Source organism: Ischnura elegans, chromosome X (assembly GCF_921293095.1).
Source record: "Ischnura elegans chromosome X, ioIscEleg1.1, whole genome shotgun sequence".
NCBI lineage: Eukaryota > Metazoa > Arthropoda > Insecta > Odonata > Coenagrionidae > Ischnura > Ischnura elegans.
Window position 1 is genome coordinate 122,446,967 of NC_060259.1, and position 14,707 is coordinate 122,461,673.

Genomic DNA, 14,707 nt, shown 5'->3' on the forward strand with positions numbered 1-14,707 from the left:
ACTCCTCCAGACAGTATTATTAGGTTTCATCTCCCAAAATTACTTCACATTAAATTACATTCACAAAGCTTCATGCTTCACTGGTTTTATATATCAGTTAATCCTGGGGAAAAATAAAGAATAATTAGTTCTCAAAGCCACTTACAGATCCAACATCAATATGCATTCATGTATTTTCAAATAGTAGCACGGTTAGACAGAAATTGTTCATGAAACATGCAGGATGTGTAAGGCTTGTCAGCAACTGGCTAGTTAGTAGGCCATTTATGACTTGGCAGGGAAAGATAGCCAATTTCTCTTGATTATCCAGATAATTTGCACTGAACCGAATCGATAAATCTCAGCAATTGTAGCCTCGACATCCAATTATTTCCAGAAAATTTATTGCAAGGCATTTATTAAATAACTATTTCAATTTGTTAATTCACGCATCTAGTCTTTAAAAGCTCCCGAGTAAAACAGTCATTGGTTCCGGTCATTGATTATAATTAATTGTAATTCCCAAAATATCATATCATAGTAGAACGTAGAACACTTCGAAATGGCAGAGCAAAAATGAAGTTAATTACATTAAACGCAAAATCAACCAAAGGAAATTCTTGTGCGCGACATTGCGAGATACCTGTTACGCTTTATCTATGAATCCTACATAAAAAGTTAATGTTTGTCTGTGTCTGTCATACAAAAATCATCATATAAATGTGGTTTTTATCCGATCGAGCTAAAATAACGTAAAAGAATATTTATCGGTTGTTTAAATTGCAATGCATTTAAATTCTTCAAGACTATTAACCCTGCAAGGCACTAATATACGCTAAAAATAGAGGCCAAGATAGAGAAAAAATACACTTATTTGCGGTGTGTAGTAGGATACGATCGAGGAGTACTCCTCTCTGCTACCATGAACAAAACTTATGAACCTTGTGACGAAGAGAAATAAACAATAGCATTTTCACGCACAACGGCCGACTTCAATGCACAAAGAATTAGGCAAATTCTCTAACTCATCTCCGAGCTGCTCAAAATCAAAGGGCTTCTCAGCTAGTAATGTATATAAACAAGAAACCCAAACCAAAACATCAGGTCCATTCCAGATAAAAAAACTTAAAAATAACTTTTCAAGAGTTTGATTCTACTTCCGATAGAGCAAAACAATGTTTAAAAAATATCAACTTTAAATGCGAATACTCACTGTGCCATGCGATGGACAGTAGGCGGCACACATTACTTACAAAATTAAAATTAACGTGTCCACCACATTCTGCCATCTTGGAATAAGGTCGGCTAAAAATGTTGAGCGGGATAGGAGTTTCATTTTCGACAAATGCTGTAATATGGACACGCAGTTGAAACATTTGCATTGTTATTAAACTTAATTGCTAAGATTAGTGACACTTCGGGCCTTCACCGTTATCATAACTTCGGTACCATGCACAAGAAACAACTTATTCAAAAATGCAACATGTAAACATTCAGTGTACTTACCGCCGCCTTCCACAAATGGGAGTTTATAATGCCCAGTTTGGAATTTTATTTCTTCTTAGCATTATATACCGACTTAAAACCACGCACAAAAACGATCCCTTGTCGTAAGCCATGGTGTTCACAGGTAAGTAAACGGGATCCCACTACGAGCGAGGGCACGGGATTTGTTTCAAGTCACTACTCCTGAACCATCGCTGACTTTTCTGAGCTAATAGCACTAATTTCTAGCCACTACACTCAGTTTCGTACTGTCAAAAAATGAAACCTCCAGAAGGCCTCCTTACCACTGAAAAAATGGAAAAAAACACCACAAGTCAGCGTTTAGCCTATACTCGCCATGTTAATTTTCCTACAACTAGAAACCATTGGCACCCTCGCGCTGCCACTCGTTCAAAAGAGGAACTATTTGGTGTCGGAAGATTGAGGCAACAGCGCCCCCTACCGATTTCAATGAGAACCTTTTGGAAGATTAGTAACCAGTATATAAGGGCCATGCGCATGACTCACAGCCAAGCGCTCACCTGCGTAGAAAATTTGCTGCGCTACATGGAACACTGTAATTACGATTATAATGACGTTATTGCAGCAAAAAAAAATCCGTGTTCAGGTGAAGAAAGCTGTCAACGAGTCCTTAAAACAAACTAAATTAACGGACTATTTGCGAAAATGAATATACGTATGATAATTTTGTGCATATTACGGAAAATTTAAGAAATAAAATGGAGTTTGGATTATCCGTGTTTTTTATTATCCGTGCACCATCTCCCCATCATTAGCCCGGATAATCGAGAGTTTGCTGTATAGTAGATCCCATTTCGACATTTTCCCGATCACTGATATGAGGAGCGAATCACACTTCGATGAATAACTGTCGGCTGACTAGTGGCTAACCCTTTAAGAGTCGCCCGAAAGTGCACCACCACAATTCTTACGACGAACCCCCTTCATTTCAATCTATATTCAATTCACGATCTATATTCAATTTCTCTACTCGAAAATGGCGTATTTTTTCCAGTCGTTACAATAAACCTTATTTACAACTCCTGATAACGTGGACTTGTGCGCCTTCTTGAAAAAAATCTGAACTCGCGTGATCGTCGCCTCAAAACCGTCATCGCCTCGCTGTTAACGAAGGAGAGGGACATAAAGAGAGAAAGAGTTTTGAATTTGATCGTTCCGCAAGCCTGAAAATATATTCTAAAGCAAAAAGGGTCGCTACGTTTAGTGTTGGCAATATTTGGTCGATTTTGTTCATAACAATTTAAATTAAGCTCAATTTAAAATTAGATATTGATAAAATAAATAAAATCTATACCCTAGTGACCACTATTAAGTTTTAATTGGGTGTCACTAAACTTGTTATTTATCTCTCATAATCCATCTCAGAAGTCGAGTTATCTTTTCATTTCAATGAATACATACCATTCCGAAAATAAACTTAAAGTAGAAACTCATTTATGCTTGTGGGAAAAAATTTAAACATTCACATTTTTCTCACGCACATCTCTTGGGCCCTCCAATATAAATACATACATGAGGGTATTAAATACAACTTTTATGCAATGAGGCTCATGAATTCAAGTAATTTATTTTCATTTTTTTGGGGGTGAAAACCTCCTCCTACTTCATGATATTTAAACCCTTAAAAATCAACCCTTATTCGGGGTTAAGGAAAATAATTATTTACCACCAAAAATATATTTTTCGTCAAAATGCCCTAATTTAAGAACGATGCCGATTTAAATATGTACAACCCTTAAAAACCACCCCTTGTAACATTTCAATTCTTACAAACTACTTAAAATAGGTAGAAATAGGAAAAAAGTAAATTTACACACTAACGTTTATTTAAACAAAATTACATTACAAATATTTACATGCTTAGAGAGATATATATATACAGATAAAAATAAATATTTTAATCATGTTCAGCATGTATAATTATCGTGGTCGTCGAAGTCATCCTTGCAGGAATAGAAGGATCAAAAACTTTGCTATTTCCAAGTAGTATTATATTAAATATACTTATCACTTATCACCCCAGCCCCATCCCACTCCATCCCCCATGCCACCCCATCCCCCATCCCACCCCATCCAACCCCATCCCACCCCATCCCCCAACCCACCCCATCCCCATCCCAACCCATCCCACCCCATCCCCCATCCCACCCCATCCAACCCCATCCCACCCCATCCCACCCCATCCCACCCCACCCCACCCCATCCCACCCCATCCCACCCCACCCTTTCTGCCCACACCCTCCAAGATGGCTTGCAGCTGAGGGGAGAAAGATGGTACAGAAATTGAATTTCCATCGCGGATTTATAAAAACTGTATGTGAGTGCACTGAAATTTAATAGGGTATGAGGAATCACTGCAAAAACAGCCATGGGAAAATTCAACATTAGTGGTATAAGAAGCCCGCGTCTTATCTCTGCATGAAAAGTTGAAAAGATGTTTCATTTCGATAGGGATGCATGAAAATTTCAATGAAATTTAAACAGAATTCAAGGGAATATGTTCAAAATGGTTATAAAGTTTCTAGAAAAAACTTGAAATCCTAAAGCTGAAAGTAGTTCTAATATGTGTTTAGTGCTATAATTTAGGACCTGTATAAAATTTATCAAATTTATACCAGCAAATTTTTAAGTTACTTCCTGTGATACGCTATGGACGCCAGAGAGCAAATATCTAAATGGGCAGAGTATTTTCCTAATGAATTGATAAAATGGAGGAGACTCATACAATTGGGATTCAACAAGAATTCTTTACTTAGCCAACGAGGTATTTCTTCAGAAGTGGCATTAAAAATATAATTCACTTTATAATCTATCAATAGTTAAAAATAATTCTGAAGAACATAATTTACATTCTTTCATTCTCTACTTAACATATTCACAAAAAAATGATGATTTGATTTTTTGAAAAAGAACTTTTGCAAAATGTTTTGAGAAAATATTTAGTTTATCAATTGAGAAAGAAAAAAAAACATGAATAAAAATTAAAGAAACTGATTTTCAATGCAGTGCTTGGATGAGCAATAATAAAAAAATGAAAGGTGACTGATTACATACAATGTTCATGATGCATCAGGATTATGCAAAGAGGTGAGATTAAATGAATGTATCTAAACTTGTTTGGAAGAACTGAAAGATGTTGACTTCATTTTGCATTAGTATAAATTAGGCTAAAAAAGCAAGAAATCCTTAATGGCAGAATATGCATCATGAATTAAAAAAATAAACTCATGCGGATATCGTTTTAAAAAATTGAATTGAATGTAGAAGAAATTATTTTATAAATGAAATTAATATGCAAAATTTAATTGAAAGTGGGTAATATTGATTGGTTGTCCTTAAAAGTTGATTTCATTGTAATACAAATTTTGGATTGTTATTCATATTTAAGCGGAGTTGGTTTGCGCAGAAGAAAGATAAAGGTGCTCAGGACAGTATTTGTGGAGAAATTTACCTTAGTGAATCTATCAAACGTTTCTACATCATCCTGATAATGCAATTAAATTTTAATAGGTTGACGCCTTCCTTCTTCTTTGTCTTGACATGTTTCTTCTCCTTTCAGTTGTCTGATGGTACCTCTTGCAATGCCTACATTCCTTCGGCCACCGGAATGTCTTGAGCCTAGGGAGAGAGTGGGTTAGTTCATGCAAGGTAAATAAATGATCCTTCCCCCAAGACATAGCACACTCTGCACTGCAACATATGGAAAGTCACTGTGGGAAAGGAGGAAATTAACCCTTTCTCATTCAAGTGACACAGTTTCTAACCCGAGCACTGCAATGGTATGCTGTGAATGCCAAACCTTGTTTCAACATAAAATTCTAGATAACGCTCTTTAAAATCCTAGCCTTACTCGACATAATAATTCAAAACCCAGAGGGCCCAAAAAGTAAGCTACGTGTGAAACTGGGATCCTCTTGTCTTGAGCCTATGGAGAGAGTACATGCAAGGTAAATACCTTTCCCCCAAGGAATTGCATAAGCTTCATTGCGGTATACAAGTCATTGTGGCACAAGGAGGAAGTTACTACCTTTTCATTCAAATGACAGTTTCTATTCCATAATGCTGCAATGCCCATGTCAAACCTCAGTTTGACAAAAAAGTATAATTGACTCACCTAAAATAACTTAGTCTTACTTGGCACAATGATTCATAGTCCTAAGGGCCAAATCTAAGCTAAGTCACTCGCATTCTTCTTCCTGGAGTGGTCTTCTTGTCCTGGAGTCTCTCTCTTCTCCTAAATTTGGAGGACTCGAGAATCACACCCATCCTTTTGTTTCTGAACAATCAAAAGGCTCAAAATTTTTGCTCAATCATGCAACCCATCAGATAAAGTGCATGCAAGGTTCACACACTTTTTGCTTTTTTTATTCTATCTTCAAACTCCCATCATTTTGCTTCATCCTCCACGCAATCCTGGAAGAGAGTGAATAAATGACATGAATGAAATATACCACACTGTAAGTTATCCAAATATGTATCGTAAAATCGAAGAAATTATAATACATAGTACACATAAATTTCCTCAATATGGTACCTTTATGCCAGTTCCTTATGTTAGCTTAATATATGTATACCATTTGTGAATGCATATTGTAACCGTAGAAATTTGGCAGGTTACATATATTGGTTTGAATGGATATTTTTGAGGGAAGGAGAGCTTCATTTATTTGTCTTATATAAGTTTGACCGTGTGTGTGTGTGGGTAGTTCAGTGTGAATGGACTTGTGTGTAATGCATTTCACCTCCCCCCAATTCCCCACCTCCAGATTTTGGGGTTTTCCCATCACGTGACTTTGTGTATGAGCTGGCCCCAAATAGAGAAGAGTGCACTCCTCCTCAACCACCCACACCCACCGAGGAGTGATGGTGCAAGGCTGCCTACGACCACCTGATTCTCCTTCACCTATACATTCACCCTCTCCCCCAAAATAGATTAAACATACTTTAACTCCCCCATGGTGACTTACCTCTAGAAATAGGCCTCTTTCTCATTTTCTCCCCACCCTCCTCACCCCCTGAAAACCAACCCTCTTTGAGGCATGAAACCTAAGGAGCCACCACCTGAAAGAGATACATCAACCCTGGCCTTATCATGCTGCCGGAGGCTCTGCCAGTTTGTCAGGGCAAGCGGCTCATTACATGAGTGGTCTATGGAGAGAGAGGGAGAACCTGGAGACAATGGAGTTTGGACCGGGAAGGAGGAAATGAGCGGAAACAGGAAACAGGAGAATGAATGGTAGATTTCCATCATCAATAAGAAGAAGATCAACCCATGTCATCCTACTGAGTATTCTCTCAGCCCAGGGTGTGTAGATGGTTTAGCGATGAGATATGAAGTGAAACACTTTGCAATTTCCACATAAAAATTTATTAAACTACAGTCGATATATTTTGTGGGAGTCTTGATAATTCTGCAGTGCAGCAAAACATGTCGACTGTAGTTTAATACATTTTTATGTGGAAAGTGCAAAGTGTTTCACTTCATATCTCATAATGGATCTCCACAAAGTATCTGCCTCATCCATTCAATTTAGGCTCGGCGATTGCCGAAAAGGAGCCATTTGAGGACGTCATCCCTCAGCCGTGAACAAGACAGGAAAACTTGATAAGCCGAACCACAATCCTGAATTGTATCCCCTAGTAAAGAAGAACCTTCACTCAAAGCCCTGATCTAGTGTTGTTAAAGAAACCCAGATTCCCCCCCCCCCAGAAACGAAGAAAGAAGATGCCGGAACCTTTGTTGAAGAGCCTTTGCCCATGAGTTTTTTTAATTGCATTTATGATTCTATCCTCTTTTCCCCTCCCCCCTTCCTTGAGTGATTGCGTGCACTAAAGTTTTTTAGGACAGGGTGTACTTTTCTATCTATAAGTATGCTTAAGGTTAATGTTTTCTTTTTGTTAACTAATTTTTGGGTGTTCATGTCTTGGTGAGAAACCAGGCCAAAGACTGATTGGAAGGAAACTTCCTGTTTTCTTTTTATTAAGTTTACTTTGTTTTGTTGAATTAATCATTTTGGTAATATCCACTGGCCAGTTTAATGTTCAAAGCATAGAAAGATATTGAACAATTTCACGTGTTCTATGTGTACATTTCCCTTTTTTTCTGCATTAAATATTCTGTAGAACTCAGAATCTATGTTATAAGCTCTAATTTTTTGTGTACCCCAATCATCGCAATGAGCCTCCCCACATAATAATAGGGTAGTTTTCTTCATCAAAGAAAACACAAGGCATGGATTCCAATTCGTTACCCATGATTAGTGCATTCATAATATAGAAATTATTTGGTTTTAGAAATTCCAGTTTAGACGAATGGCAATGGTTAATTTTAACCTCATTTGAAAAAGGTCAGATTGGTGCCCATGCAATGCCACTCGATGTGACGTCACCTAGTTTCTATACGAGTAGATAGGAGTTTTACATCGTCTGAAATTACCAATGCATGCATGAGGCACAGAGCTCAGGGAAACATATCTTAATAATCAACTATTTAAACTTCCTGTGGCCAGAAAGTTTCCCTTGTTTGATAGGGTATTAATAATCCTTATTTAAGCCGAGCGATACCTGCTAGCAGGATAGTCCGCTTCCTGCATCACAGCAGCGCACATACCCTCACCAAAAGGTCACCTCACACGTCGACAGCGGGAACCATAATGACGTCACACGGGGTTTTCCCAGCATTCATACTTAGCCGTCACATTTTCGCGCGCTTGAAATTTCTCACTTTTCATTTAATCGCGAAAAATATATATAGTAATTTAAAAATCTAATAGGGTATAACACATACTCCAGGAGTGATAACCTTTCGATTTAGGCAATAAAAAAATAATAGGAAACCTCCCTATTCTCCCTTCCCCTCTTTCCCTCCCTTCTCTTTCTCCCCTCTTTCCAATAAACCAACCAACCCCCACCTCCTCACGTCACAATATGTATTTAGTCCCCATATGTATGCATGCATGCTATTTTATTCCATTGATCACTGAGCAACTATGTACATAGTTCATCAGAGCTATCTTAAAAAGACCCAATTATCATTGAGTCAGTAACCCTTTCCTTTTCACCATCTCTTTAGAAGTGAGTTTACCAGGATTATCACAAAAAGACTCAATTGAGGACCATGATTTCTTATTCTTCCCTGCCAAGGAACTCATGCAGTAAGTTCATTGCTCAAGAATTATTCTCGAAGAAATTGACAATTTAACACGAAGAGATTTGCCACTTGGTGACCTTATGACACTCCTTTTTGTGTAAAAGATGACAAATAGACATATAGCATTGTTTTCCGGATAATCCTCCGATAATTTATCTTACAATATTGAATTCAAGATATATTTCCAATATGGCTAGCAGGCCACTTGGAATTGCTCGTGAAGGATAGTTACCAGAGAAGTGGGAAACTTTGAACTCGGAATTCATTGTGACAAGGAAGGAAGAAGCGATATACAAAGTGATGGTATTCATATGTAAAAGCAACCAATGGAAAGAACAATTTCCGTATACTACAGCCAGTGGCGTGCAGGGGGTCCAGACCTCCCCACTCGAAATATAAAAACACTATTATTTTCCTTCATAAAAGAGAACAAAATATTGAAAAATCATGAATTTACAATAGATTTCTTTGACAAATGAAGTTTTTTCGATTATGAAAAATGTCAAAAATTAGTCAAAAACCCTCTAATTAGGACCCTGTTTTTTTTTTATTTTCCCCTTGGTTTTGGAGCCCTTCTGAACGAAATTCCTGGCTATGCCACTGACTACAGCTTTTACCCTGCTCGACAAGATTGATCTTTATGTGTACCCTAATGTGTTTTAGACGAAAAGCATCGTGTGAATGCATACCTCAGCAAAAAGGTTTGCATGGAGAGGAGTAATAGTAAAGTGTTGAATCATATGAGCTATATTTGTCATTGAGAGTGTCAAGAGGTGTGCCTACCCGGCAGGATGTCCAACCACAGAAGTTCTATACAGTGACATAACAAAGGGTAATGAGAAAAGGATGTAAAGGACGCGTCAGGCACAAACCGAGGTGGCACTACGCACTTTGGGAGCATGAGATGCACCAACGTACAAACTTTGGTTGCAATCCGTGGAGTCGTATGGAAATGTATAGTGGATAGACAAACAGACATCCTGCCTTTTTTAAGGGGCTATTCGAAAAGGTTATTACGGAGGTATTTTTAGATTCCAGTGCAGTTTCATGGAATGGATTCACTAAATATATAATAGAGCCATAACACATTATTAAATTGCATAAGCTGTGAAATTTTCACTTTTCATAGTATTTTCTCTCACGAAATATTTATTTTGTTAACTATTATCTAGTTTTTAAGAGCCAGAAAAGCGACAAAATGCATTTCCCGGCATACAGTTTCTGAAAATTTTCCGGGGTTGGACACCCGCGTTCTCCCGTGATACGGACCCTATATCATGAGCCCCAGCCTAGCTAGGATCGAGTGCCCTAGGGCAGCCGATCACCTCAGCCCGCCCAGAACTTTTTTCTCTCCTCCTTATCACACTGCCACAAATGGGGCATCAGAATATCAAGTGAAACCTTTTAAAAATAACATAAAAAGTATTATTTATACTATAGCACCTGAAAGTATTGAATCTCCTCGTTCAAAGGGGCATATGCTTTTATCAGCATAATAATATAATATTATTTACATCAGCATAATCTATGCAGACGACTCAAGAAAAAGTTGATACTGAATTTTTTTAAACGACTAAAAGTTATTAAACCGAACGTAGTCTAGGCTACGAGTAGCTACAAGTTAAAATAATTTTGCGGAAATGCTCACATCAGAGTAAACTAAGATGCGGTGATGCTGGAAAATAAATAATGAACATTCCAAAATGCGTACTCCTCAGGGAAAAATTAAACCAAATGTAAAAAGCACTTCTAAAGTAAAAAAAATACACAAAAGCGTGTAAAAGATCAAACCGAAAGTCAATCTACAAAATATGTCACTAACTTGGTCATAGTTAATTGCAATTGCGTTAAAAATAAGAGCGCTAAAATCGAGCACATAGTTCAGGACGTAGCAGTTTTTCATTAATCGCACTCTCTTTTACTTTCTTGCCCGAAAATATTTTCGCAATGCGCTTGACGCCATAAATATTTTTATGTAACTCATGGTTACTTCTCTAGTGCCTTAGTGGTGTATTCTCTTCCCTAGTGCCTCTCTGTTTAACCCCCAAATATACCAAGAAATAATTATCCGTTTTGATTTTCCAGATGACTCTATTCCAATTTTTAAGGCTGCAAATATTACTTTGTGATCACATATACCGTCCACGATATCGATTTGATTTATCACCTTAGTACGGCTCTCTGCTTAAAAGTCTAATAGTTTATTTCCCCTCGTGAACATGTCAACTACTTGTGCAATTGAGTGATTTCCGTTTAATAAGATCTCGCAGATTTCTCTATTCCTTGAATACGGTTTTATAGAGAGCAAGAATCCAAATTTATGCGTGGGAGATAGAAATCTCGCAGAATAATTATAACACTTCTACTGTGTCTCAAATAAAATGCAGATTTTTTATTTTCTAATAGTGAAATAATATCAAATCGCTGTCTGATTGTACACCATACCCTTTCTATTTCAATGTCTGTTAATACATGGGAGGCGATGTATAAATGTGATTTGACTGCTAGAAAAACTCCGCCACCTTCCCCATCGCAATAGTAGATTTTAAATAGTGGAAAAACTTCGCTGTCTCACATATCCTTCGTAAGTCGATTCTCTGTCACTATGACCATAACCGCGTCTCGAAATTTGTACTAGATTTTAGCGCTCTTGTTTATAACGCAATAGTATGAATTGCGACAATGTTAATGTCATATTTTGAAGGTTGAATTTCGGATGGTCCTTATCTACGCTAATGTGGTTAAGATGGGCAAATTACACTGGGTGTGCTCATAAAATTTCATATAATTTCCCTGGGTTAATTGTTATGGATTTTTCCTTAGTTTCCGGCATTACTACTCTTAAATTTACTTCACATGACGTGAAGAATTGCCCAATGCGGATTACCTCTGAGGATAACCTTACTCATAACTAATATTTAGTGTAGAATTTTTCTCCCCGAATATCCCGCATAGATTATGTTGATGGTAAGAGTGCGTCTTTTAAAAAATGAGAAAAAGTATGATTATTGTGGACTAGATCCCTCCCATGAATCTACCGCCACTACCGCGCACAGTATAAACCTACTCACCCATGAAGGCACGCACTAGGAAAAGGTATACGGTGAGTTCAAATATAACTCTAAAGATAGGAAAAAAACCTCGTCCCGGAGCCCGAAAGTAAACACTCCAACGGCCCGACGCCTGAGGGGACGTGAATTACCTTAGTGCATTCCACCCGCTAATATTAATTTCGATGGGATATTTGCTCCTGGAGTTAGACTCCAGCAGGATTATTCCTCTAATCGTATGGCCGGGCAATAAGTCAAAATCGACCATAACTACGGCCTCGGGACATACGTATGTCTTCGAGCGATTAGTACGTAGAATTTTCATTTTTAGAAGAGCTGATTTTGATGGGTTTAAGGGTCATCTGAAAAACGCTCCTGGAGTTTGACTCAAGGTCCGGTAACTCGGTCGCGTCCGCGTTCGTCGTCGTCGGCTCTTGGTGCCGTGAAGGAAAAGGATGCAGGCTGCTTCCTGTGCCAACCTTCAAATTTCTTCACCGACCCGAGCCCATCAATAAAGGGTGTATCGTGAGTGTCTACATATTATTTAAAACGATAGAACATTTATGTAATACGAAAAAGGACTTGATGGAGAAGAATACCTGACTGAAATATTTTCCTATTTCCCTCCGACAAAATTCCCTCCCACAGATACCATAGAAAGTGCTGAAACTAGTTTCCAAACTGCGGTGAAAGTGGCATCGCTTCATTCTTTGTAATAATTAATCCCACTGTACCTTCTATAGATTGGGAGACGCATAGATTCATTCCTGGTGGGAGGGATAAAGTGATTTCCGAGGCGTTTGTACACACTTTTACATCAGATTCATTGTTTCAAATAGCATCCGCACCAAATAGAGGAGAAAGTATTCTTGGAATAATATCGACAAATATACCTCATCAGGTAATAAACATGAGCACCGTCGAATGAATTAGTGACCATAGGTTAGTAACTGCAAAATCTTCTTTGAATACCGCTGAAATTTTTAAAGAGCCTAAACTTTTAATTTTTAAAAGAGCTGATTTTGATGGGTTTAAGAGTCATCTGAAAAATGCTTCACCTGCGTTTCAAGAATCATTATCAAAGTTAAATGTAGGTGGTACTTGGAAAGCTCTTCTTTCGCTCGTATCCTCGGAAGTGAATAGCTACATCCCTAGTGAACCAAAAAAAAGAAGATAGCGACCGAGATGGTATGACGCGGAAATGAGAAAATCATTGAGGCGAAAAAGAGCGTGACATACTAAAATGAACTGCCACCACGCTAATGAACGCGTGGTATAATTAAAAAATAGTTTTTTTTTTAATTCCGCCACGAAGGAAGCGTTCAGGAATGCATTCAGCAATTTTCAAAGGAAAAACACAAGTAGATCAGTTAAGGGATATCCCAAAAGGATTATGGTCTCATTTTAAGGAAGTTCAAGGTAAAAGATCTACCGTATGTTCGTTGAGAAACGATAATGGAGATAAGTTGACAAGTTCCGATAAAGAAAATTCATTATATTCCTACTTCAAGAGCGTGGTCACCGAAACTTCTGATAACTCATCCTAGAAAGTGGTCAATCTCTGCATAGGAAAGATGCCGCCTATTGGCATTAGTACGCACGGAATAGAAAATATATTGAAATCGCTCAGTCTAAATAAATCACCTGAACCCGACGAAATCCCTTCTCGCGTGTACAAAGAACTTTCCTCAGATGTCGTTCCATATTTGCAGTTAATATTCAGTAAATCCATCGAGCAACACAAAGTACTTAATGACTGGAAAATTTCTAATGTAACGCCAATATTCAAAAGTGGAGGCAAGGAAGAGCCATCTAAATTCGGACCGATATCTTTAACGTCCATCTCATGCCAAGTCCTTCGAAATATCGTAGACAGCTCAGCAATGAAACACCTAGATGCGCAAAACTGTTAATGAGAACTCAACATGGATTCAGGAAAAGTAGACCATGCGAAACCCAGTGAGTGCTTTTCGCCCTGATACTTTAGTCTCCGAAGAGGACAACATTCAATTAGAAGCGATCGATCTCGATTTCAAAAAAGGTATTGACAATGAACCCCACGGAAAAATGATAATGAAACTGAAGCCTTACGGCCTAGATGAAGATGTCATTTCCTGGATAAGAGAACTTTTGAGCGACCGCTTGCAGAGAGTAAGTAGTATTGGACGGTGAAGTCTCCAACGAGGTTGGAGTCACTTCTGGCGTCCCTCACGGTAGTGCCATAGGCCCACTCCTATTCCTTCTCTATGTGAAAGACACTGGTGATATAGTCCACAGTAAGCTACGATTATTTGCAGAGGAGGCTGTAGTTTACAGAGAAATCCGTTCCAGCAAAGACATAGATGAACTAACGAATGACCTAGCTGCTATCCAAGCATGATACGATGCATGGCAGTTTGAATTAAATTTGAAAAATCGTAGATTCGTAGTAGTTTGGGAGGACCAAGATCCAGCCAGGTATACTGGACCCAAACAATGGTCGAGCGCGACCCTTTTGCGAACCCTTTCCTCGGTCACCCAGAGGTTATCCGGGACCTCTGGAGACTGCCATAACAGCACGAGCTCACCCCTACAGATATCACCTGTTGTAGTAAATTTTTTGCTTTTTTAATTCCAATACTTAGCGGTAAATAAAGGCGCTAATCATATTCCTCGCGGTTGAGCGATTAAATTCGTCTTTTGATCGAGATTCTACGATGAAAAATAAGTATTTTATGAAAAGTGATAAAATTAACGCCGATTGCCTCCAGAGATTTGCAACGCCGAAATTTTGTGATGGGAGGGGAAAAGTAAAATAATCCTTTCTCTTCCCCCACTCCACTTTTTAGCTTGACCACGTGTATGAGCGTATCCGAAATTCTGGTGGAGACCGCAAATGTATTTGGCAGAGTGAGAGTTTTAACCCTCGTACACTATTTTCTTTAATATTGTAAAAAACCCTAGGTTGGGAAGAATCATAGAACACACTAAAAAAAAGGATAAAAAACACTCACAGTTAGTA

The 14,707-nt window shown here is 38.2% G+C and overlaps 1 long non-coding RNA gene across 3 annotated transcripts in view; it reads right to left on the minus strand.

The window, feature by feature from the left end:
* Positions 1-81: 81 nt before the first annotated feature.
* LOC124171514 overlaps positions 82-14,707 on the minus strand; it is a 60,269-nt gene continuing 45,643 nt past the window's right edge. The window contains exons 4-7 of one of the 3 annotated variants that reach the window (XR_006867793.1): positions 5,621-5,919; positions 4,958-5,124; positions 1,486-1,771; positions 82-103 (exon numbers count right to left, since the gene is read on the minus strand). This is a non-coding gene — a long non-coding RNA (uncharacterized LOC124171514). The other 2 variants (XR_006867792.1, XR_006867794.1) reach the window with 2 other exon arrangements.